General features: G+C 34.7%; 1 protein-coding gene, 9 non-coding genes and 1 pseudogene across 10 annotated transcripts in view; all 11 read left to right on the forward strand.

Annotated features, from left to right (window-relative positions):
- Positions 1–25,989, forward strand: part of LOC123861923 (uncharacterized) — a 110,949-nt gene that overhangs the window by 35,608 nt on the left and 49,352 nt on the right. The window contains exons 12-19 of the mRNA XM_064571586.1: positions 645–722; positions 8,795–13,448; positions 13,825–13,911; positions 15,907–15,989; positions 17,603–17,679; positions 19,610–19,696; positions 22,242–22,283; positions 24,451–24,514. The gene's annotated coding sequence lies outside the window, so the exon portion shown is untranslated. The remainder of the gene's footprint in view (positions 1–644; positions 723–8,794; positions 13,449–13,824; positions 13,912–15,906; positions 15,990–17,602; positions 17,680–19,609; positions 19,697–22,241; positions 22,284–24,450; positions 24,515–25,989) is intronic.
- Positions 1,435–1,506, forward strand: LOC123862729 (small nucleolar RNA SNORD113/SNORD114 family). The gene has a single exon (XR_006795402.1). It is a non-coding gene; the product is annotated as a small nucleolar RNA SNORD113/SNORD114 family (small nucleolar RNA).
- On the forward strand, positions 4,566–4,637 carry LOC123862746 (small nucleolar RNA SNORD113/SNORD114 family). Its single transcript, XR_006795416.1, has one exon. It is a non-coding gene; the product is annotated as a small nucleolar RNA SNORD113/SNORD114 family (small nucleolar RNA).
- LOC123862740 (small nucleolar RNA SNORD113/SNORD114 family) lies at positions 9,744–9,815 on the forward strand. Its single transcript, XR_006795412.1, has one exon. It is a non-coding gene; the product is annotated as a small nucleolar RNA SNORD113/SNORD114 family (small nucleolar RNA).
- LOC123862735 (small nucleolar RNA SNORD113/SNORD114 family) lies at positions 11,642–11,713 on the forward strand. Its single transcript, XR_006795408.1, has one exon. It is a non-coding gene; the product is annotated as a small nucleolar RNA SNORD113/SNORD114 family (small nucleolar RNA).
- Positions 14,586–14,660, forward strand: LOC123862732 (small nucleolar RNA SNORD113/SNORD114 family). The gene has a single exon (XR_006795405.1). It is a non-coding gene; the product is annotated as a small nucleolar RNA SNORD113/SNORD114 family (small nucleolar RNA).
- On the forward strand, positions 16,899–16,977 carry LOC123862738 (small nucleolar RNA SNORD113/SNORD114 family; annotated as a pseudogene).
- Positions 18,271–18,343, forward strand: LOC123862739 (small nucleolar RNA SNORD113/SNORD114 family). Its single transcript, XR_006795411.1, has one exon. It is a non-coding gene; the product is annotated as a small nucleolar RNA SNORD113/SNORD114 family (small nucleolar RNA).
- Positions 20,367–20,442, forward strand: LOC123862733 (small nucleolar RNA SNORD113/SNORD114 family). Its single transcript, XR_006795406.1, has one exon. It is a non-coding gene; the product is annotated as a small nucleolar RNA SNORD113/SNORD114 family (small nucleolar RNA).
- LOC123862724 (small nucleolar RNA SNORD113/SNORD114 family) lies at positions 22,901–22,974 on the forward strand. The gene has a single exon (XR_006795398.1). It is a non-coding gene; the product is annotated as a small nucleolar RNA SNORD113/SNORD114 family (small nucleolar RNA).
- On the forward strand, positions 25,277–25,349 carry LOC123862728 (small nucleolar RNA SNORD113/SNORD114 family). Its single transcript, XR_006795401.1, has one exon. It is a non-coding gene; the product is annotated as a small nucleolar RNA SNORD113/SNORD114 family (small nucleolar RNA).

Consider the following 25,989-nt stretch of genomic DNA (forward strand, 5'->3'; position numbering starts at 1 on the left):
TAAAAAAAAAAGGGCATTTATGTATCCATGAGAATAATATATCGTTAGAGGAATTTCATTATTAATCTTGCTCTACCTTTCAGATGTCCATATAAGTAAAAGCGGTTGGTTTGGGGCTCTGCCTGCTTTGGGTAAAGGGCGTAGAGGCAATTACTTGTAATAGTATTTTGCATTTTTTTTTTTTTTAAAGAGAAAATACGAACAAGTCATTCCATGAGCAAATAAGCCAAAACCAAACAAACAGAGGAATAAGTTTATAAAGTACGGTCAAGCATGGATCATTGATGAGAATATGTCAAGAAATGAAAATGTAAATTTGTCAAATTCTAATCAAGGAAGATCCATAAAAAATGACAGTCTAGGCTCGGACCTGTGTGGTTAGGGTTTAATACATAGGATTTGGAACAGGAATAGTTCTTAATTCTTCTACTAAGATGTAGTTTTAGCAGTTGTCATTATATTACATACATTAAAAATTACAGACGTTAGTAAATAAAAAGGTGGCCGTTTTTGGGCTAATAATGGAAATGTGATAAAAAAGGGATTTATGATAAATCTAGTACAGTAAGACTAAGGTGTCTTTAAAAAAATTTTAAATCTATACTGCTTCTTCAGTTTTCTAAAATCTGCTTTTTACTCCACAGATTCAATCTGATTTCTTCATTCTCCCATGAGGAAGCTCTTGGCTATCCCTTCTGTGGATAAGGAGCAAAGTGACTCATGTAAGTGACAGAGTTTGTGTTCTTGGTGTGGAGGTAATTCATGTGGGTTTTTTGTGGGATTGTTTCAAAGGAAGAATGGCCACTGTAAAAATAAGTGAAATCAGACATACCAGGCTCGGACCACAGCTGGGAATGTGTAATGAACCACATATTAAGACAAGTACATTTTAGTTTAATTGAGATCCATTAGAAAGAAAGTTTGAGGGGTTTGCATCCATTTTCAGAGTTCCTTAATATTGCATTTTATTTCTACACCACATTCTAAGAACATTCTCTATTGATAACTATCTAGGTTGTTAAATCTTTGAGGAAGGAGCACCTGGGAAGATAGAAAGTGTTGCCAGTGTCCTAGTTAGGGAGAGAGTCAAATGGTAGCTTCAGTGTACTATTTTTAAAATATGAAGAAATTAAGTGAAAGATGAGCAAGCAGAGCTCAGTCAAACACATGGGATGGGTATGAAGCAAGTTTATTGATTAACACATATGTGCAACACTGAGGTCCAATTAAAAAGAGATCTCATTTACTAGCTCGGTGGGAAAGAAGCCTGTAAACAGCTCTCTGCAATATTCAAAGATCTTGTTCCTGGGTTTTTGTGATTCATAGGAAGTGCTTTTTTTAAATCAGCTAGGCCATGAATGAAGTAATCAATAAATAATGCATAAACAATCAATACACAATGTATAAATAAATGAAGTAAAAGAATGTTGAGCTTGGATCAATGATGAGTAGTTCTGGGGTATATGAATCAAGAATTTTGATTAAAACCTAAACTCTGAGGTCCATATAATACTGTATGTTAACCACACAGAAATTGAAATTTAAAAGAAAGAAAATAAAGAAACCTAGTCATTTTGTCTAAGGGAATAGAGTTCAAGCCCCTTGGGGATCTGGTTCTTAGGTCTTAAGTGATTGTTGCGTATGGATTGTATTGATGTAAGTGAATCAGTGAATGCCTGAATAAATGAATGTGTAAGTGCATGAAGACAAAGAAGGTCACCTGTGAATCATTTATGAGAGTGTATCCTGAAACAAGCATTATTGGTAATATATTTATTTAATACCAAGTTTCAATATAATACATAGGTAAAAGCTGTTGCTCCCTTTATAGCACATAGGACGGCCAGACACATAGGAGCACACAAAGATGTATCTATATGCGCATGTCTGCAGGCTGGATTGGTGGGAGTTTGCTGGTTGTTGGTTTTGTTTAGAAGAAGGAAAAAATGTTTATATAAACCGATGATTACGTAACTCTCTCATTGAAAAGAAGCAAGAATGGGCCAGTGTTGAGGATGCGCTGTGTGACATCAGTCATGATTAATTTAATTGTGTTCACTGAATTTTATTTAAAAACACAAAATGAAAAGGGACATATTTATTTCTATGGGTAATGAGTGTGTGGGTGTGGGCAACTGTTAGTATGTTTAGGTGTTTGAGTATAGGGTCTATAGAATCTCAGGTAGTTATATATTGTGGTAAGTTACTGAATGAATATGATCATTTTATTTCATTTTTTAATTTTTTTATTATTTTTCTTTTCTTTTTTTTTTTAAAGATTTTATTTATTTATTTGACAGAGAGAGACACAGCGAGAGAGGGAACACAAGCAGGGAGAGTGGGAGAGAGAGAAGCAGGCTTCCCGCAGAGCAGGGAGCCCGATGCGGGACTCGATCCCAGGACCCTGGAATCATGACCTGAGCCGAAGGCAGACGCTTAACGACTGAGCCACCCAGGCGCCCCTTATTTCATTTTTTTAGAGGGAAAGGCAGAGGGAGAGGGAGAGAGAGACTCTTAAGCAGGCTCCACCCCCAGGGTGGAGCCCCATGCACGGTTCAGTCTCACGACCCTGAGATTATGACCTGAGCCGAAATTGAGTCAGACATTTAACTGTCGAAGCCACCCAGGCACCACAATATGATCATTTTCAAATGATTACTTAAAAGAAGGCAACTGTGGACAATATGTGATGTCCACATATAAAGAAAATGGGGGGGCGCCTGGGTGGCTCAGTTGGTTAAGCGACTGCCTTCGGCTCAGGTCATGATCCTGGAGTCCCGGGATCGAGTCCCGCATCGGGCTCCCTGCTCGGCAGGGAGCCTGCTTCTCCCTCTGGCCCTCCCCCCTCTCATGTGCTCTCTCTCATTCTCTCTCTCTCAAATAAATAAATAAAATCTTTAAAAAAAAAAAAAGAAAATGGGATCTCGTTCCTTCCTACTTGGGTTAAGGACATAGAGACAGGTTCATGTAATGATGGTATTTCAGTTCTGGGTTTCCGTTGGAAAGTTTACTATTATATATAAGTACATATATAATTTTATCATATTTTATATTTATGTTATATATAATGCATTACTTATAATGTTATGTTCTGAAATGTGTCTTTATCATATATTATGTCCATTTTTTAAAAAATAGACGATCAAATTATTCCATGGGCAATTAGATAGGTAAGTGATAAAGCTAGGACTGTTGAGAATGTGCCATGAGGCCAGGTTCTAAATCTGTACAATTCTGCATAAATAAAATTCATGACAATAATTATTAGGCTGTTAATTAAGAGTAGGGAGTATAATAGTTACAAGCCTTATTCCCGAGTCGTCTTAGATTCCATGATGTTTACATTGCCAAAAATTAAAAATAAAATGAACTGATAAATAAAAAGGAGTTCAGTTTTTGCACCAATAATGAGAATGTGATATGATCCAGCTTTATTATTAACCTGGCAATGTAAAACTCACGTCCACTTAGACACATCTAATAGAGACTATTTAGAATTGGCTTTTTCATTTACAGCATGAACACACCACAGCCAACTTAATAATTCTCTAATGGTGAAGGTCTCCATTGTCGCCTCTGTGGGTAAAAAGCACAGAGACCAATATAAATAACTACCAAAGTCCCTGTTCTCTGGCGAGATTGTTCATGAATTTCCAAGGAATCATTTTTAAAAACTGGCTTTATATATATGTATATATATACATATATATAATATATATACATATATATTTATATGTATATATACACATATATGTATATAATTTATATATACACATAATTTAAATATGTGTATATAATTTATATATATACATATATATAAAATCAAAGAACACCAAGCATTGACCAAGGATATGAATATGTTATGAACCGAGGTTCATAGATTAGTCATTTTCAAGGCCACATAATAGTATGTCATTTTAGTTTCGCACCAAAGTATATTTAGAAGAATATCCCTTCCTTGATAAAGATCAAGGTTATTTACTTGTTGAAGGAGGAGAACATAGGACGATGGGAGAGAATGACATTATTCTAGCTGTGAGGGAAGAGGATGGTTCACAGTCGTTCATTTTACCATCTTTACAATGTGGACACGTAAAGTTAAGAGACAAGCAAAAACCTGTTATCAATGTGAGGTTGATAGGAAGCACAGCTGTCGACCAATCCCCATGAGCAACCAGAGGTGCACTGAAAAAAGACATCAAATGTATTAGCTTTATGGGACAGGTGCTGATAGACTAACCTTAGTAAGAATCATTCCTCTCATTCTTGGCATTTGTGACTCCTGGCTATTGACTGTAGTATAATGTATGCATGTAAAAATGAGGCAGAAAGGACGATATGAATGAAGAAGACCAAAAAATGCCAAGTTTACGGGCACCTGGGTGGCTTAGTCAGTTAAGCGTCTGCCTTTGGCTAAGGTCATGATCTCAGAGTCCTGGGATCAAGCCCCACCCCCACCCCACTGGTTAGGCTCAGTGGGGAGCCTGCTTCTGCCCCTCCCCCTGCTCCTGCTCTCTCTCTCTCCCTCATAAATAAATAAAACCTTTAAAAAAAATTGCCAAGTTTGGATCAGTGATGAGTACCCTGGGGTGTCTGAATTAAAGATTTTGATGAAGCTCGGTAGCTCTGAGGTCATTCCAAGAAGAGGTCTAGTTATTCCCTCTGTGGTGAAGGTCCTTATGAGGCAAGAAAGGAATATTCAGGATCCTGTTCTTAGGCTTTGTGTTCCTTGGGTGTGGGATGTTTTTAATCACAAATGAAATAACACCTGATTAAGGAAAGAAATGAAGGGATGAATGATGACAAGGAAAGGCACACATCATTCAATTATGAGAGTGTGTTTTGAAACCTTTCTGAAGCAGTGAGGTCTAGGAAAATAAGTAGGTCAAGGTTTTACTCGATTCAGCAGGGAACAAATGGAAAGGTATGCCCAAGATTGGATGTTGTGATTATGAATTGATGGTGGGTTGCTGATGGTTCATTTTATTAAGAAAAGGGAAAGATGTTTGCATAAGTAAATAATAAGGCTCTAATTGAAAAAAAAGGTTATGGACCAGTGATGAGAATAGGTCCTATAACAAGATGGTTTACTGTGAGCATATGATCACATGTTAATATTATTCAAAGTTTTGTCCAGTGAGTTATAATTATAATAATGACATATTATATGCTATTGTAAGCGTATGAATAGATTCATATTTTATTTAAAAGGTGAAAATCATACACCAGTGAGGACCCTTATTATGGAATAAGGATAATGATTATCCTGTTTTACACTACTGTTTGCATATTTAAAAAAAGCTAGGCTTTTCCTGCTTTGTATAATACACACAGACAGATGCACATAGTAGTTATTTCCTTTCTGAGGGGCTACCTATTTTACCATTTCGCTTTTTCTTTTCTTTTTTCTTGTTTTTTGTTTTTAAATCAAAGTACAGTTAACATACAATGCTGCATTAGTTTCAGGTGTACATCATAGTGTTTTGACAACTCTATGTTATGCGGTGCTCACCATAATTGAAGTTACCATCTTTGCCTTTTCTTTCTTTTAAAAAAAATTATTCATTTATTTTAGAGAGAGAGAGAGAGTGAGTGGGGGGAGGGGAAGAGGGAGAGGGAGAGAGAGAAATCCTAAAACAAATTCTCTGAGTGTGGAGCCTGAAGTGGGATTCGATCCCAGAACCCTGAGGTCATGACTTGAGCTGAAATTAAGAGTTGGATGTTTGACCAACTGAGCCACCCAGGTGCCCCTGCCTTTTCTTTATATAATGAACAACAGGTAAAATTATTCCATGAGTAACTGAACGAATGAATATACTAAGTAGAGTCAACCATGGACATGACATGGTTAATGACAACCAAGTTGTTATTAAAAATACGCCATGAAACAAGGATTTAAATTTATCCAATCAGTACAAGAAAGATCCATTGAAAGGACAATGTAGAGGTTACCTATGTAAAGTACATGGGCATGTTTATAATAGTCATAGTTGTTATTTGTGGGTTGAATGGTAGATTCAATGGTGTTCATTATATTATTTAAAATTAAAATTAAATAATTAAGTAAAGAAGCAATAGTGATATTCTTGAGCCAATGAAAAGAAGCAAGTTTTATGTTTAATCTAGAACTCTACAAACATACCTAAATTTATTGTTTTTTCATCATTATTACTATTTTTTGTTTTTTTTTTTCATTATTTTTAAAAAGCCTGATGTTTATCTCAGAATTGAGACACCATAGTTGATTTAATCATATCTAATGATGAAGATACATTTTCAAAATGTATGTGCTTGGTTAGGGGAACTTGCTCAAGGGTGTTCACTGAAGTATTTCAGGTAATAAAGAGGTACATAGAAGTATAACATTAAAGAATGCTGTATATTACCTATGACCAGAATAGATTATGAACCTTAGATAATGATGATTAATTCAATTCTGTACAATTAATGACTCCTTAACTAAAGATGGAAGATGTTTCATACATGTTCACACATTATATTTACATGATAGTGGATTTTAATATTCATCCCTTCAAATGATTCAGGGAGCACATGTGTGCTACTCTGAAGGTCATTGCAAGAAGAGATCTAATGTGTTAGCTTTATGGGAAATGAACATATGAATAGATCCTAGTAATATTCAAGATACTATTTTTGAGCTTTTATGATTTATATGTATTGACTATATTATTATTGGAACAGCGAATGAAACAATAAACAAAAGGATAAAGGACTGAAGAAAAAGAATGCAAAGCTGGGGACAATGATGAATCCTGGAGTGGGGATTGAGTCTGAATCTAAAATTGTGTAGGATGTGGGGTAAGGGGAACTCTCTTGGACTGTTGGTGGGAATGCAAACTAGTGTAGCCACTCTGGAAAACAGTGTGGAGGCTCCTCAAAAGGTTAAAAATAGAACCGAGCTATAATCCAGCAATTGCACCACTAGGTATTTACCCAAAGAATAAGAAAAATACTAATTTAAAGGGATACAGGCACTCCTATTTTTGTAGCAGCATTACGTACAGTAGCCAAGATATGGAAGTAGCCCAAGTGTCCACTGATGGATGAATGCATAAAGAAGAGGTATATATATATATATATATATATATATATATATATATATATATATATATATATGAATATTACTTGGTTGGAGCTAGAGCGTATTATGCTAAGCAAAATAAGTCAGTCAGAGAAAAAGAAATACCATATGATTTCACTCCTATTTGGAATTTAAGAAACAAAAAATGAGCATAGGGAAAAAAGAGAGGCAAACTGAGAAACAGACTCTTAACTACAGAGGACAAACTGATGGTCACCGGAGGGGAGGTGGGAGTGGGGTGGGGGAACAGCTGATGGGAATGAAGGAGGGCACTTGTGATGAGCACCAGGTGTTGTACGGAAGTGTTGGAATCACTAAATTGTACACCTGAAACTAATATTACACTGTAGGTTAACTATACTGGAATTTAAATAAAAACTTAAAAAGATAAAAATAAAAATGGAACAAACAAACAAAATTATATTAATCCTTGTCTGGAAATCTGTGGACTACTGCGAAAAAGAGAAAAGGTAGACTCTTTGGGAAATGAACTCATGAGTGGATAAGGAAATGTGTAAATGAACAAAGATATGGACGGCCACATGTGGACCAACTATGAAGTTATGTAATAAAACAAAGATTATTATTAGTGTATATTTAAAACACTGGGTTCCATGGATAAATCAAAGCTCTGAACTCTTCCATAAGGACAGGTATGGACAGATAATACCCAAGAGTTCATGTTGCTGCTTTCATTCTTTGTTTGGTGGCTTTAGTTAAGAAGGACCAAAAAAAAAAAAAAAAGGGGTTTACATAAATAAACACTTGTTTAAATATTGTCTTATTGAGAGAGGGCCAAATGTGAATCCATATTGAGGATGTGTCATATGACCAGAGTTAACAGTTAATATAACTGTATTCACTAGTGTAATTTTTTTAAAAAAATCAAAAGAGGGTTTAGTAATCAGTTATGTCTCTGGGCCATGAGCATGTAGACTGGATATTTAATATTCCCGTTCCTGTGCCTTGGTTTTCATTGGTACTGACATATTGTCATAAGGGAATGAAGGAGTGCATTTCTATATAGGTTAATTATTTAAAAGAAGGCTGAGCAAAGGCCAATGAGGAATATGTGTTATGAACCAGAGATAATGATTGCTCCTTTTATACCCAAATGTTGTCCAGATAAAAAAATAGAACTTGCAATTCATTCCACTTTGGGTAAAGTACACATAGAATTTTTTTTTTAAGTTTTAATTTACATTCCAGTTGGTTAACATACAGTGTATTATTAGGTTCAGTTGTACATGGAAATTTGCATGGGGAAATTCTTTAGAAAAATGGGTAAGTAATTGATTTATTTTATGCCTAATTATATACAGGAATAAATAAATGAATCAGTAGACATCAATCAGAAAAATTTGTGCTTCACTGGTGAGAATATGCAATAAAATAAAGATTTACGTTTATCCAATTTTGTACAATTGAGGTCCATTAAAAGCAACCACTGAGTTGTTAAATTTATGGATAGGGAGTAGGTAGACAGATATTTATGGTAGATAATGGTTCATATTCTCATGTTGGTGTTAATTGTGTTGTTTAAAAAGAAAAATTAAGTAAGTCAATAAATAAAAGTGCGATTCACGGACAATGATGACATTTCTAAAATGACCCACGTTCATGATTGATCTGATACTGCAAGACTAACCTTCACTTAAAAAAAATCTAACTGTAGGCTCTTTCTCTTTTGAGAGTCTGCATTTTCACCAAGTGAACACACCACAGATGATTTAATCATTCTCTAATGCTAAAGACCTTGGCTTTCACAAACCGTCTGGGTAAGGAAAGAAGAAATGGATGTAAGTAGCAGAGTTTATATTCTTTGGTTGGGAGGTTGGTTTATGGCTATTGCTTGAATTTTCCGAAGTAATGAATGGATATATTAATAAATAAAAAGCCAAGTAACACCAGCACAGACCCAAATTGAGATTTACGATTAATCTGATTCAGTATTATTGAAATTCAGAAAAAAAGATGCAAGGTATTTCATTTGTTTTCAGGGTTGGTCCACATTGTGTTTTATTTTTGCATTGCAATACATTTAAGTACTTCTCCATCGATAAAAATTTAAGCTGTGAATTCCTTGAGGAAGGAACATACAAGAAGATAGACAAAATAGTTGATGTTCTAGATGTGGAGAAAGATTAAAGTTCCCATGGTTATTTCTTGAATCATCTTTTTTTTTTTTAAAAGATTTATTTATTTATTTATTTGAGAGAGAGCACATGAGAGGGGGGAGGGTCAGAGGGAGAAGCAGACCCCCTGCTGAGCAGGGAGCCCGATGCGGGACTCGATCCAGGGACTCCAGGATCATGACCTGAGCCGAAGGCAGTCGCTTAACCAACTGAGCCACCCAGGCGCCCTCTTGAATCATCTTTAAATGTAAAAGAGTCAAGCATGGACCAATGAAATTGATATTAAGCAAGGATGTTAGCTAATTTGTATTTGCAAAGAGCATACATATATATTGCAAAAAATGTCCTTGTCTGCGGGAAATGGGCATAGAGCCAGTTCTTAGTGATATTCAAGGATGTTGTTCTTGGGCTTTTTGATTCATGAGAATGGATTATATTGTTATTAGTGAATCAGTGAATAAAGCAATAAGCAATTCATAAATAAAAGAATAAAACAACGTTCAGTATAGATTAATGATGAGTATTCTGAGATGTATGAATCAAAGATTTTAATTAAACTCTATAACTTTGAGGTCCATTAGAAAAAAGAAATCTAGTTTATTTCTTCTGTGAGAGAGGGACTTAAACGGCAAAAGTTAGGAGTCAATGATCTGTTCCTGAGCTTTAGTTCTTAATGTCTGTGAAACATATCCTAAGTAAAGCAATGCAAGAATAAAGATGAGTAAATGAATGATGACTAATTATGTGAGTCTGCAATGAAACAAGAATTATTATTATATTAGGTCCTGAAACTCTGAGTTTCATCATCTAAATAGATCAAGTCTATCTTACTTTTTTCCATAAAGAATATGGATCCTATTCCATGAGAATCCATGTTGTTTCAGATTTCTGGTAGGTAGCTATTGTTGGTTCTGTTTAGAAAAAGAACAAATCCTTCACACTAAAAACAATTGTTTAAATAAGTGCCTAATTGAAAGAAAGCCCAGCATGGACTAATATTGAGAATATGATCGTAGCTATGATCAAACAAATGCTGTTTGCTGACTATTATTTGAAAAAAACAAAAAGAGTCTAATAGGTTTTATCTGTGGACAATGAACATATGGACAGATACTAGTATTAGTCAATGTTCTTGTCCAGTGCCTTAGTTTGCCTTCACTTTGAATGTATTGTTAAAAGTTAATGAACAAATGAGTTCATATATTGGTTAATTATTTAAAAGAAAGCAGAGGAGTAGCTGTCTTGAAACAAATATAATGATTAAACCATTTTAGACGAAGAGGAAGAAATCTAGACTTATCCCACTTTGGACAAAGTGGGTATCAGCAATTGCATGAACTGGTATTTCAGTTTTGGAGTACTGGCGAGTTTTACTATTTCTCTTTAAAAAATGAATAAATAACCAAATTATTCTTTGATTAATTAAGAGAGAAACATGAGTGAATCAATAAATAGGGTATAAATTAGGGTAAATCTTCGACCAATGCTCATGGTGCACTCTCTGCAATGCCTGAGTATGGACCCTTAAAAAAGATCAATGAGGCTGTGAACCATGTAGTTAGGGAGTATATAGATGGATAGTAGCACTAGTTACATTTAGTTATTTAGCAACTAGTGGGTGGTGGATTTAACAGTGTTCACTACATAAATTAAAAATTAAATGGTAAATAAGTCAATCAAAAATAGAGTCATTCTTGAGTCAATAATGAGAATGTGGTAGCAACTAAGGTTTATTCATCTAGTACTTCATGACTCCAGTCCATTAAAAAAAGTTAAGTCTATGCTGTTCTATTCTTTTTTTTTTTTAAGATTTTATTTATGTGTGAGAGAGAGAATGAGAGGGAGGAGGGTCAGAGGGAGAAGCAGACTCCCTGCTGAGCAGGGAGCCTGATGTGGGACTCGATCAGGGGACTCCAGGATCATGACCTGAGCCGAAGGCAGTCGCTTAACCAACTGAGCCACCCAGGCACCCTATGCTGTTCTATTCTTTATAAAAAGTGTATTTTAATTCATGGAACAAAAACACTATAGCTGATTTAATTATTCAATAGTAATAAAGATTTTAGTTTTTACCTTTGTGGATAAGGAGCCTAGAAACTGTAGTAGATTATAGTCAGAATTTATGTCCTTGGTTTAGGTGGTTTGTTCATTATGGCATTATGTCAAAGAATAAATACATAATATCTAAATAAAATCAAAAGATGCCACACAGGGACCAATAATGGAAACCAACCAAAGTGTACAATTAATCCAACTCAGTGCAACTGGGTTTATTAAAAATCATGGGGGACTTTTGTTCACTTTTAGGGCTTTTAATGTTATAGTTTGTATCATGGTTAATTTAAACATTTTTTCAGTGATAAAGATCTAGGTCATTTACTCTTCAAATGTCAGGGGGCAAGTTTGGACCAATGATGAGTATCCTGGGGTGTCTGAATCAATGATTTTGATTAAACCCTATAACTCTGAGGTCAGAGACCTAGTTAACTATACAGTAAATCAGCTTACAGCAGAGGTTAGTAATATTCAGGATTTTGTTCTTAAGCTATGAAGGTTCATAGGTCTGGATTGTGTAGCACTATAAGTGAATTAATAAATGAATAAATAAATACATAATAAAAGACAAAGTGCCATATGTGGCCCAATTATGGGAATGTGTAATATGTTTATTATTATTAATATTTTCTGAAGCTCCCAGTTCCATAATATATTGATTAAATCTGATACCTGTTCAGGACAGGAACATATCCAGATGAGTACCAGGAAAGCAATGTTGTTTTGTTCTGTGTTGTCATCTTCAAGGTGCTAGTTGCTTGTTGAAAACAAGAAAATATGATCTGTTTGGTTATATCTGGGAGTAATGAGCATATGAACAGCTGTTAATTCTATTTAAATTTCTAATCCAATTTGTATGTTTGTAGATATTGATGATATTGTGAGTGAATGTATAAATACATTTATGTCTCAACCAATTATTTTGAAGAGAGTGCAGCAGGATTTTCTCAACCCCTCATTACTGACGTTTTGGGCTGGATAATTCATTGCCCGGAAGGCTGCCTGTACTTTGTAGAATGTTTAGTAATTTCATGGCATCTCCTAGATGTCAGTATTGACCCCCCACCCCCAGGTGTGACAGTCAAAAATATCTCCAGGCATTGGTAAATGTCCTCTGATAGCAGATTTTTTGTTTTAGTTTTAGTCTTGGTAAAAAAAATGCTTTATTTAAATTCAATTTAGTTGACATACACTGTATTATTCATTTCAGAGGTAGAATTTAGTGATTCATCAGTTGAGTATAACACCCAGTGCTCATTATATCAAGTGCCCTCCTAAATGCCCATCACCCAGTTACTCCTCCCCCCCCACCTCCCCTTTTGCAACCCTCAGTTTTGTTTCCTAGAGTTAAGAGCCTCTTATGGTTTGTCTCCCTCTCTGTTTTCATCTTATTTTATTTTTCCTTCCCTTTACCTATGTTCATGTGTTTTGTTTCTTAAATTCCACATATGAGTGAGTCCTATGGCATTTGTCTTTCTCTGACTGACTAGTTTTGCTTAGCATAATACCCTCTAGTTCAATCCACATTATTGCAAATAGCAAGATTTCTTTCTTTTTGATGGCTGAGTAATATTCCATTGTAAATATATATACCACCTCTTCTTTAAACATTCATCTGTGGATGGACATCAGGGCTCTTTCCTGGGTTGTAGGGTATCTCTATTTTTAACTTTCTGAGAAACCTCCATACTGTTTTCCAGAGTGGCTGCACCAGTTTGCATTCCCACCCACAGTGTAAGAGGGTTCCCCTTTCTCTGCATCCTCACCAACATCTGTTCTTTCCTGACTTGTTAATTTTAACCATTCTGACTTGTGTGAAGTGGCATCTCATTTTGGTTTCGATTTGTCATGGCATGAGTCATCACAGAGAATGTAAAATAAGGATTTAAATGTACTCAATTCTGCAAAAGAAACATCTGTTGAAATTACCTTTTATTCTGTTAGGACTATTAAAATATAAAGATATATATTTTTAAAGATTTTATTTATTTATTTGACAGGGAGAGACACAGCGAGAGAGGGAACACAAGCAGGGGGAGTGGGAGAGGGAGAAGCAAGCTTCCCGCGGAGCAGGGAGCCCGATGCGGGGCTCGATCCCAGGACCCTGGGATCATGACCTTAGCCGAAGGCAGACGCTTAACGACTGAGCCACCCAGGTGCCCCTAAAATATAAAGATATTTTTTTATTTATTTGAGAGAGAGAATGAGAGACAGCACAAGAGGGAAGAGGGTCAGAGGGAGAAGCAGACCCCCTGCTCAGCAGGGAGCCCAATGCGGGACTCGATCCAGGGACTCCAGGATCATGACCTGAGCCGAAGGCAGTCGCTTAACCAACTGAGCTACCCAGGCGCCCATAAAGATATTTTTGATAGATAGTGTTTTTATCCCTATGTGGTATTCAACAGTGGCTAGTATTTAAATGTGAAAGTAAAATACTAGACTAATTAAGAAGTACCAAAGTTTACTACTATCTAATTCCACATAATTAACATACATTAAAAACCTAGGTTAATTCTACTGTTTCCTTCACAGAATGAGCATAAGACAGCAGACTTATTCATTTTCTAAGAAACAACATCTTGGCAGTTAGCTGTGTGTGTAAAGAACATAGAGACAAATGTAAGTAAGACTGAGTTTCCATCCTTGGTTGGGATACTTTGTTCATGAGTGTTTAGTGGTATATTGAAAGAATAAATGTCCATAAAAGAAATAAAAATCTCCAAATATGGACCAGTGATGGGAATATGTTATCAATCAAAAATTACTACTAATTGTCACAATTGAGGTGATTTAAAAAGATAGTCATTTCATTCATTTTCAGAACTACTTAATATTTCATTTTATTTACCTCCACAGAGGACTCAAACATTTCCCTATTGGGGTAGTATTGACTGACAACTGTTTTGTGTGGCAGCCTATAAGCAAATGGAAGACTTTGTTTTGAGATGTGATTAAAGATGGTGGGTTCATCACTTTTCATTGAAACATCTTTAAAACATGGGCAATTAAATAAAATAAAGCCACAGAAGGACCAATGGTGAATGTGGATTTGGTATGAGGCATAGATATAAAAAATACATATATATATACATATATACATAATATATATACATAATATATAAAAAGAACATGTGTTCTCTGAGGTCCATTGTAAAAGGAGATCTAGTCTATTTGCTCTTTGGGAAAAGAGCCACTAGTGGGAGGATCTTGTCCTGGAATTTTATGATTGTATTGTTATTTATGGATCAATGAATAAATAAATAAATGAAGATATTAAGGAAGAAAAACGTGCCTGGACCAATGATGAGTACCATGGGGTATCTGAAACAGGAGTTTTGATTAAACCCATATGCAACTCTGAGGTCCATTACAAAGAGACACGTAGTTATTCCCTCTGTGGGAAAGGAGCACGTGGTACCTTGTGCTTGGGCTATCGTGGTTCTTAGTGATGGACTGTATTTTATTATAAAATTGACCCACAAATAAAAAAAAATGTGTCAGTGAATGAAAAAAGGAGGACAATTTTACAATTATTATTAAGGAATGTAATGCAACATGGCGTAGTATTATTAAAATTTGGCTGAAACTCCGACTTCTAATAAATGAATAGTAAATGAAAGGGGTATATGGTTATTTGTACATAATACTCAGGAGTGTTTGTTGGTGGTGGGTTGCTGACTGATTCTTTTATTAAGGAAATGGCAACACATTTACTCTATAATAGTTGGTTAAATGACCACATAATTGAGAGCCAAGCAGAGACCAATGATGAGAATGATTTATATGACAACACTCATCATTAATCCAATCTTTTTTAAAACTAACTTTTATTAAAACAATAAAAAAGAAGCAAGCCTTTTATTGATGGTAATGACTATGGTCACACATAAATTTTGTTCAGTGTTTTTGTCCAGTGGTTAAGATCACAGATATTAGTGTATTTGTATAAGAGAAAGAAAGTATAATTTTATATATTAATCTATTTTTAGAAAGTCAGCAAACCATGGACCAATTAGCAACACATGTTTAAATATGAGGATTTTGATTCATCGTAGTTTTCCAATGACAAGTATTCTAAGAAAAATTTTAGGCTCTTCCATTTTTTGAAAGGTGCATCTGCACTTTTCCAAATTATTGTAATTGGTTCTGGGTTGGTGTTTAACCATTTTGAGTTTTCTTTAGAAAGATGGTATTATTATTCCCTGAATAATAAAATCAACCAGTAAGTGAGTGAATCCATAAATCCATAAATATGTGCAGTGGAGGATTGGGAGATTGTACCAGGAAACAAATAAAATATGTTAAATTCTACACAAATAAGTCCAATAAAAAGGTGATCATGGCTCCCCCTACATAGGTAGCAAATAAAGTCAGATGTCTCTAATTGGTAATTTTTATTTTATTTTGTGTTGAGTTTCAATAGTATTCCTATTATTTAGTAGAAATTTAACTAAGTAAGAGATACCATCCTTGGGAAGATGATGAGAATGTGATATGAAATAGAGCTTCTGGTAACTAGTCCTCTTCACAAATTTCGTAAGTTTAAAAAAGAGAGTTCTGCTTTCACTGTGTTTGCAAATTGTCTTCCCTCCCCCGTTTTCCCTTTGTTTGTAGAATGAACACAAAGCTGATTTAATCATTCTGTAATCCTCAAGACCTGGATGTTAATTTTGGGACTAAGAAGTGTAGAAACTGATGTAAGTAGTATCAATGTTTGTGTTCATGGCTTAGATGGAGGTTATTTATGGGAGCCCACTAAATTAGTTCAATGAAATAAGTAGTTAAATAATATATGAAATTAAGGAATGCCAATCCTGAGCCCCATGATTGGAATGTATCACGAATTAAAATTTATATTTACTTTGACTCCTCTCAGCTAAGGACCATTACTAACGTGATGGAGGGCATTTCACACATTCTCAAAGCAGTCTATCTTCCCATTTAATATTCTTGCCACATTTGCTGAATACATTCCTTCACTGATAAAGATCTCAATTATTTTTTTTTAAAGATTTTACTTATTTCTTTGAGAGAGAGAGAATGAGAGAGAGCACATGAGAGGGGTTAGGGTCAGAGGGAGAAGCAGACTCCCTGCTGAGCAGGAAGCCCGATGCGGGACTCGATCCCGGGACTCCAGGATCATGACCTGAGCCGAAGGCAGTCGCTTAACCAACTGAGCCACCCAGGCGCCCAAAGATCTCAATTATTAACGCTTTGAGGCTGGAAGACCTCGGAAGATGGCAGATGTCAGTTTTGTCCCTTGTGGGTTAAGATGAGAGGCCTGTGGTTGTCGATGACACCAGCTTTCACGTATGGGCAAGTCCAGTGAAAATGAGCAGGGGGACACCACTCACAAGTAAGGGACTGATATGAAGCAAGCTTGCTGATTAATTCCTATGAGTAAAACAGAGGTTCATTGTGAAAAGTGAGGGACTATTTGCTCCCCATGAATGGGGGCAATGAGCAGATCTTGGTTGTCCTTCAGGCTTTTGTTCTCAGTTTTGTGTCATTAAAGGTGATTGACTGTAGAACTGTTAACCATGAATCTGTGAATGAATGAAACCATTCAAAAGGCGTAAGTGAATGAAGACCTAGCAAGCTGTGCCTGGATCAATGATGAGTATTTGGTGGAGGTATCTGAATCAACACCTTTGATGAAGCCCTCTGGGTAACTCTGAGGTCCAATTCGGAGAAGAAACCAGTCAATATTCTCTGTAGAAATTAGCTAATAGTAGAAGTTAGGAAAATTCAATAAACTTGCCCCAGGCTTTTGTGGTTCATGGATATGGATTGTATTATTTCAAGTCAATCAATGCGTGAATAAAGAAAGAAATGAATACATGAAACACTAAAAGCCTCCTCATGGGACAATTAGCAGAGTGCAGTAAACACTATTAATATCAATACAATCCTGAAGGAAAATGGAAAGGCTTACTGTGTAATCCCCTTTTATATGGAACATATTAGTGTCTGCAGCTAAGAGGCAGTGTTTGGAGTTTTTGTAGTTTGCTGGGGGGTTTTTTAAACTAAGAAAAAGGAAAGTGTTTGCCTCAGTCAATAATCTGTTAGATAAGCATCCCCTTAATAGGTGTTGATACAGGTAGATATTTGTAAACATTATAGATCTTAATGTTGGGCTAAGGTGGTGGACTTAATAGTATTTATTATATTTTTTATCACTAAGAATTCCATACTGGATTAATAAAGAACTGCATGTTTGAGCCAAAGTTCTTATTGGTATCTAGCTCTGTCTGATTAACAGCCATTAAAAAATTCTAAATGTAGTCTATATCTGCTTTTTCCTACCTAGAGTGAACAATAGCACTGCTGACTCAGTCATTTAGTAAGAGTTATTATAGTCAGCCAGGAGCATGAAGACTAATATAAGTAAGTCTCTTAGTTCACATTCTTTGTTTGGATGGCTTGATCATGGGTCTTATCTGAAGAATTTCAAAGTAAATAATTGTGTACTACACACACCATAAATAAACCACTTCAAGTGTGGACCGATGATGGGAATGTGTTATAAACCAAAAATTATGTTTAATCTAAATCAGTACAATAGAGGTAATTTTAAAAGAAGATAGAAGTTATTTAATTTATTTTCAGAGCAGTTTAATATTCTTTATTTTTTACCATGGTTGATTTAAGCATTCCCATATGGGTAGAGCTAGCCTATCGATAGCTCTTTCGGGGCAGCCCAGAAGTGATTGAAGATGGTGGTTTCATTATTTTTCATTGAACCATCTTTGACGTTTGGACAAATTAAATAAGAAAGGGCCACACAGGAAGCAGTGCTAAATGTGGGTTTGATCCATCTGCATGTGCAGCTTTGAACACCATTACAAAAAAGATGAATTTATTAGCGCTTTGGGAAAAAAGCCTAAAATTCAAGGATCTCGTTTTTGGAATTTCGTGATTGTATTATTATTTGTGAATTGGAATATTAATCAATAAACAAAAAAAAATTTCCTAGTATGGACCAATGATGAATGTCATGGGGTTTCTGAAACAAGAATTTTGATTAAACCCATCTGCAACTGAGGTCCATTACAAAGAAACACATCATTATTCTCTTTGTGGGAAATGAGCCTACAGCATCTTATTCGTGGGCTTTTGTGGTTTGGGGTATGAATTGCATTATTATAATATAATTAGCCCATGAATAAAGAAATATATCAATGAATAAAGAATAAGAGAGATATACATGCATTACTTTTACGGCATATAATGAAACGTGGGTAGTTATTAAAACAATTTTGGGATATTTAGTCCCAATAAATTAGTAGTCAAGGTTTTTATCACTTTGGTAAGGGGCATATGGTCAACTGCGCGTAAGAGTCAGTGTTTTGCTTTGTGTTGAGGCACATTGCCAATTGATCATTTTATTAAGGAAAGGGAAATATATTTACATAAGTAGTTGATTGAATAAACTATGTAATTGAGAGGGAGAGCATGGAGCAATGATGATGTTTTATACAACCACACTCATGATTAATGCAATCTTTTTATGCGGTTTTATGTAAGCAAACAAATATTAAAGAATCAGTTTGCTATTCTTCTGGGTAATGACATAAGGACAAATGTAAATATTATTCAAGGTACTTATCCAGTGTGAGTGGGCTGACATATATTGAAGTATAATTATAAGTGAGCAAATGTATTTGCATTTGTAGCAGTTTTTTAAAAAGTCAGCCAACAATGCACAAAAGGAAAGCATGCAGTTGGATGTAAAGATCATGATGTATCATGTTTTATACAGTTGATATCCATAGGAATTCAAAGAGTTCTAGGCCTTTCTAATGGTGCACATAGACTTTTATAAATAATAAGTATTTTGCTTCTCTTTTGATGGTTGTTTAATTTTTGGAATTCTTTTAGAAAAATGAAGGGATGGCCGTATTATCCCAGGAGTAATTAAATAGAACAATTAGTGAGTGAATTAATAAATATATTAAGTAGGGTCAGGCTTGGATCCCTGGTGAGATTGTGCCTTGAATTGAATCTCTGAGGTATCCAATTCTGCACAAATAAAGTTCAACTAAAAAGATGATCCTGGCTTTTACCTACATGGGTAGCAGGTCCAGACAGATATTCCTAATAATTATAATTATTTTTCTTCTGTTTAGTCCTAGGTTCAGTGTGTTCATTCTATTATTTAAAATAAAAAATCTCACAAATTAGTAAATATGAAGTAGAACTCTCTCTTCCAAATGTTTAGAAAATTATGGAAATTTAGGTTTATGGTTGACTTTTGATCATTTAAAATAGTTAAATATAGACTGATTCTTTTTAAAGTTTGCCTTTTACTCCTCAGAATGAGCACAATCTACTAGATTTGATTATTATCTCATGGTGAAGATCTTGCCTTTTATCTCTTTGGGTAAAGAGAGAAGAGATCAATGTAAGCAATAATCAATGTTCATGTATTACTTGGGGGCTTGATCATGGGTATTCACTGAGATGTTTGGAAAGAATAAATGGCTGCATACATGAGCAAATTCAAAGGTGGTCATACGTTGACCAATGATTAAAATATATTATGAATTTAGAATTATGATTAATCCATTTCAGCATTAGTAAATTTACTGAGATGAAGGATGAAAGCCATTTCAATAATTTTCAAAACACTTTTATACTCCATTTTACTTTTGTTCCACAGTTGATTTAAATACTTCTCCGTTGGTTGATACTCTTATAGACTATGAACCCACTGAGGGGAGAACATAAGAAAATGGGAAATTTTGCCTTTTTCTTACTCATGGTACAAAATGGTAGTTCACTGTACCATCTTTAAAACATGGATGTTAAATGAAAGAGCCCAAGCAGGGACCAATGACTAATAGAATTGAGATGATGAAAGGAAATGGATTAATTCATTTTTGCAATGCTGAGGTGGATTGCACAGAGAGAGCTAGTTCTGTAGCTCTGTAGGAAGTCAACTTTCATGGACATATTCCTATCTTCAAGGACCTTCATTTTATTTTCCAAATTCATGCACACTGAGTGTATTATTAATGAATCGATGAATAAGTCAGAACAATATATTAAATGAAGGCACAGAATACCAAGTCTGGATCAATGATGAGTGTGCGTGGGGCATCTGAATAAAATTTTTGATTAAACCCAGTCTGTAACTCTGAGGTCCATTGCATCTATGGGAAATGTGCTTATAGATGAAATTAGAAATATTTGAGGTGGTCTTGTTTTGTGTTGTTGTTTTATTGTTCACAACTATGAATTGTATTATTATAAGTAAAGTATAAGTAAAGATAAGGGCTGCACCTTATCCAATCATGAAAGGAGCTAATGAATCAAGGATTATTATTAATATTTTTCTGGAATTTTGAGCTAAAATAAAGCAGACTAAGGCTCCTCCTCCTTTGGGAGCATATAGATGGATATATGTGCACCTCAGTGTTTTTGTTCTGAGGTGGTGGTGAGTCAGTGGCATGTCTTATTTTAAAAAGAGACAAGAAAATTACATATTGCCGGGACGCCTGGGTGGCTCAGTTGGTTAAGCGACGGCCTTCGGCTCAGGTCATGATCCTGGAGTCCCGGGATCGAGTCCCGCATCGGGCTTCCTGCTCAGCAGGGAGTATGCTTCTCCCTCTGACCCTCCCCCCTCTCATGCTCTCTGTCTCTCATTCTCTCTCTCGCAAATAAATAAAATCTTAAAAAAAAAAAAAAAGAAAATTACATATTGCATAGTAATCAACAATATTTAATAGAATATATATATTCAATTATAATCTAGCAAATTATGATAAGCCCATTAGTATGAAATGATTTTAATAAACAAGATTTAACATAATCAATGATAAAAAATAAAATACATTATTAATAATTATTGAAATGTAGAAAAGGTCTAAGCACGAACATTGGAAAGGTGAGTATAGTAATTGTGTTCATAGACTTTTTCAAAAGAAAAATGGAAAAATAAATAACTAAAAATGAAAGAAAAATGTAAATGTATTTTGTTGATTTCTGCAAATGAAAAGCCAATGGATGCATTTAGTATCACTTAGCCTTCTTATGAAGTATCCTTAGGGTTCATCATTATTGGTGCCATTATTAGTAGTGAGTAAAAGAATAATTGTATATCTCAATCCATTACTTAAAAGAATGTAAACCATGGGTCAGTGAGGAGCACATATAATGTATGAAGGAGCATGATTAACCCTATTCTATCCTCTTGAAGTCCAGGCCCCTCCTTCAGGAAATAACCCCCATTCTCTAAATACATCTTGCTGTTAACATTTAAATTCAAATTAATTATAAATAAAAATTCACACCCTTCGTAACACTAGCCACATTTCAAAAGATATGTGGCCAGTGGTTACCATATTGAATAGTGCTAATAGAGAATATTTCCATCACTTCAGAAAGTTCCATCAGTGCAAACAGTGCTGAGATAGAAAGTTGCATGTAATAGTATTTAGTTTTGGGTGGTTGGTGGCTCTACCATTTTGTGTTTTCTGTAGGAAAAAAAAAGAGTAGATAAATAAATTACCTTAGAGTTATTTAAAAAGTGAGTAAATAAATGAATTGATAAACACAAGAATTAAAGTATAGTATGGGGCTCATTGTTCAGATTATTTCATGAAATAAGAATTTAAATTCATCCCAAGTTTTCCCACTGAAAGATTATCTGAACTTTTTACTATTTGGTAGGTTATAGAGACACATATCAATAATAGTGCTAGTTCTTTTTGTGTTCGGTGTAGATTATAAAAGATCTTCTTTATGTTATTTCACACTAAAAATTGAGTAATTCAGTAAATGAAAAGGATACCACTGTTGTATTGATGAAAATATGACACGAACCAATATTTATGATTAATCTACTAATGCAGAACTAACTTCTACTTAAAAATCTAAAATTATACTTTTCACTCTTTTAAAAATCTACCTTATCTTCCTGGATGAATACTCCACATTGGATTCAGCCATTGTCCAATGAAGAAGATCTTGACTGTTAACTTCTGTGGGTAAGAAGTAAATGTAACAGTCAAAGTTTGTTCTTGTTCGTATAGTTTGTCCATATGTGGTCACTAAGGTAGTTAAATAGAACAAAAGGCTATATACACAAAAATAATAATTTAAGTACACTAAGTATGGACCAATAGTGGGAATGTGTTCTGGGGCCAAGGAGTAGAATTAAACCATTTCAGCACAACTGAGATGCATTTTTTTTTAATGGAAGGCATTTAATTAATTTTTGGAACTGTTTGCTATTCCATATTATTTCTAAATCACAGTGGATTGAAGCATTTTCATTTTGATAGAGATCCAGGCTATTAACTGTTTAGAGGAAGGAGCTCTCAGAAGGTAGAGCATACTGTCTGTGTTCTAAATGTGGGATACAATTAAGGTTTTTTTTATTACACCATGCTTAAAACTGGACATTAAATGAACATGGCCCAATCATGGGACATTTTTAATGATGGTATTGATACGAAGCAAGGTTCACACGGAGATCTAGTCTGAAAGCTCTGTGAGAAATCAGTCTAGAGACAGATTATAGTTCTATTGAGTATCTTGTTCTGGGAGTTGGTGATTCATAGGAAAATGAAGGTAGAAATGAATGAAGAAAGAGTGCCAAGTGTGGACCAATGATGAGATTGGAGGGTGTCTGAATCAAAAATTTTGATTAAAGCCATCTGTGACTCTGAGGTCCATAATTAAAAAGTGGCCTCATTTTTTTCCTCTATGGAAATGGGCTTAGAGCGGAAGTTCAGAATGTTCAAGTATCTTGATTATGGGCATACACACTTTATGGGTATAGATTGAATTCTTGTAAGTAAATCATGCATGAATAAATTGAAGAAATATAATAATGAGTAAATATAAAGAAATTTGGGCATAGACCAATTATGAGAGTATATAATGAAACAGGGATTGTTACTATACATTTCTGTGGCCCTGAATTCCAGTTAAATCTATTTCTAAAGGCTGTTGCCCCTTTTTGGAAGGAGTGGGTAGACAGATGTATGTAAGACTCATGTAGGTGGTTGTTTGCTGGTTGGTTGTTTTTATTTAGAAAAGGAAAAATTACATAAGTAATTCATTAAATACTTAATTGGAAAAAGAATGAGCATAGTTCATATTAGAATGTGCCTTATGAACAGAGTTTGTTTTTTTTTTAAAGATTTTATTTATTTATTTGACAGAGAGAGACAGTGAGAGAGGGAACACAAGCAGGCAGAGTGGGAGAGGGAGAAGCAGGCTCCCCGCTGAACAGAGAGCCCGACGTGGGGCTCAATCCCAGGACCCTGGGATCATGACCTGAGCTGAAGGCAGATGCTTAACGACTGAGCCACCAAGGCGCCCCACAGAGTTATTATTAATCTACCTCTGTTCACCGAATTTTATTAAAAAGGAGAAACAGCTCATTTTTAAAGCTCTGTGGGTACTATAATAGACATGGAGACAAAATAATGTTTTTCAAGTTTCCTATCTAATATTAGTTAATTCCCAGATATTGATGAATTGTTATATTTGAGTAGATTAAGTCCTAACCACGGTTTTTTAAAAAAAGGGGGCAAAACATGGCCCAGTAAGAAGCAAGAATAATGATTAATCTTTGTTTATACTACTGATCGTCTCTTCGTAGCGTGGGTATGGGCATGTGGACACTTGCACATGAAGAGCATTTCTATTCTGGGTTGTTCATGGGTTTACCTGTGTGTGTGCTCTAGTATATTTTAATGTATGATCAAATATTCCCTGAGTCACTCCATAAATAAGTAAATAAAACAATGAACGATTGAATTAATATATGAGGAGGGTCAAGCATAGATCTTGGTGAGAATATGCCATGAATCACAAATTTAAGCTCATCTATTTCTACACAAATTGAGTCCTTCAGAAAAAAAATTGTCTAGGCTCTTTCCTATGTGGGTAGGGGGTCTCCAGACAGATAAGTACAATAGGCAGAGTTTTTATTTTTGCATGATGAACTCAACAGTATTCATTGTATTATTTAAAATTTATGTTAAATCAAGAAATAAATAACGAATGATGTTCTTGGGTCAGTGATGAAAATGAGAAATGAACCAACTTCCTGATTAATCTTGTACCACACAACTTTTGTCCTTTAAATCATTCTAAATCTAGACTGTTCATTCTTTTGAATATTGGCACTTGACTCCACAGAATGAAGACAATGGTTGATTTAATTAGTCTCTACTGATGAAGATCTTGGCTGTTATCTTTGTGGGTAAGGAACCTAATGACTAAAGTAGATAATAGTCAAAAGATCTTGTCAATTGGGGTGAATTTTTCATTAGTGTTCGCTGAATTATTTAAATTAAACCATACACAGATCAATGATATGAATGTGCCATGAAATAAATATTATTGTTAATCCAATTCAGTACAATTGTAGTTGAAAGTAAGATGGAAGATATTTTATTCATTTCCAAAGTAGATGAATAATCCAACTTATTTTTGCAGTGCATTTGACTTAAGCATTTATCCAGTGATAAAATCTAAGGCTGCACTGTTCAGTGTGGTTGCCCCTAGCCACATGTGGCTATTTAAGTCTAAAATAATTAAAGTTCAGTGAATTTTAACTTTAGTTCTTTAGTATGCACTAGCCACATTTCAAGTACTTAGTAGCTACATGTGGCTAATGGTGACCACGTGAGAACACAGTTATGGCACATTCATGTTATGATGCAAAGTGCTACTGGATAGCTCCTCACTGAAGGAGTACATAGAAAGATGGAAGATAGTTGGAATAGGATGCACATGAAGCTGGGATGTTAATTGATCATTCCTTGCTGAGGGCCACTGCAAAAAAACACTTTTGGGAAAAGGTCTAGTTATGGGAAAAGAACCTATAAATAGACCTTGGTCATACCCAAGAATCTTGTTCTTGGCTTTTTAAAAATTCGTGGATATTGATTTTATTACTGTTGGTGGATCAATGAATGGATCAATAAACAAAGGTATAAATGAAGAAAAAGATTTCTTAACCTGGATCAATGATGAGTACCCTGGGGTGTCTGAAATCAAGGATTTTGATTAAACCCTGTAACTCTGAGGTCCATTACAAAAGATTCCTCTCTGTTGTCTCTATGGGAAATGAGCTTGTTCTAGGAGTTAAAAATACTCAGGAGTTTGTTCTTGAGCTTTTGGGTATTGTATTTTCAGTAAATCAATGCATGAATAAATCAAGAAACAAATAAATGAATAAAGACAAAATGGGTTATTCCTGATCCAAGTAGGAGAGTATGTAATGTAATATATGTAATATAAAAATCATTGTTAATAAATTTCTGAAGCACTGAGTTCCAGTAAAGTAAATTGATTGAAGCTGACCCTTTTGGGTAAAGAGAATTTAGATAAATGGATATAAGAACCCATGTTGTTTTTTTGGGTTGTTGGTTTTTTGTTTTACTAAGAGAAGAGCAAAACATTTACTCAAAATTAATTATTGATTAAATAACTGCATAATTGAGAGAGGGCTTACACATGGACTTATGTTGAGAATGTGTCATATGACCAGTTACTACTAATCCAATGATCTTCGCTATGTTTTAATAAAAAAAAAGAAAACAGGAAAAAAATGATCTGACCTTTTTTTCTGTGCCTAAGAAACTATGGACAGGCATTAATATTGTCCTGTTTCTGTGGAGTCATAAATATTAGTGATATTATTATATATATATAAAAGAATAAGTTAACATT

This window comes from Mirounga angustirostris, unplaced genomic scaffold (assembly GCF_029215605.1).
Source record: "Mirounga angustirostris isolate CCGP_5_RB_7025 unplaced genomic scaffold, mMirAng1.0.hap1 SCAF_9, whole genome shotgun sequence".
Lineage (NCBI taxonomy): Eukaryota > Metazoa > Chordata > Mammalia > Carnivora > Phocidae > Mirounga > Mirounga angustirostris.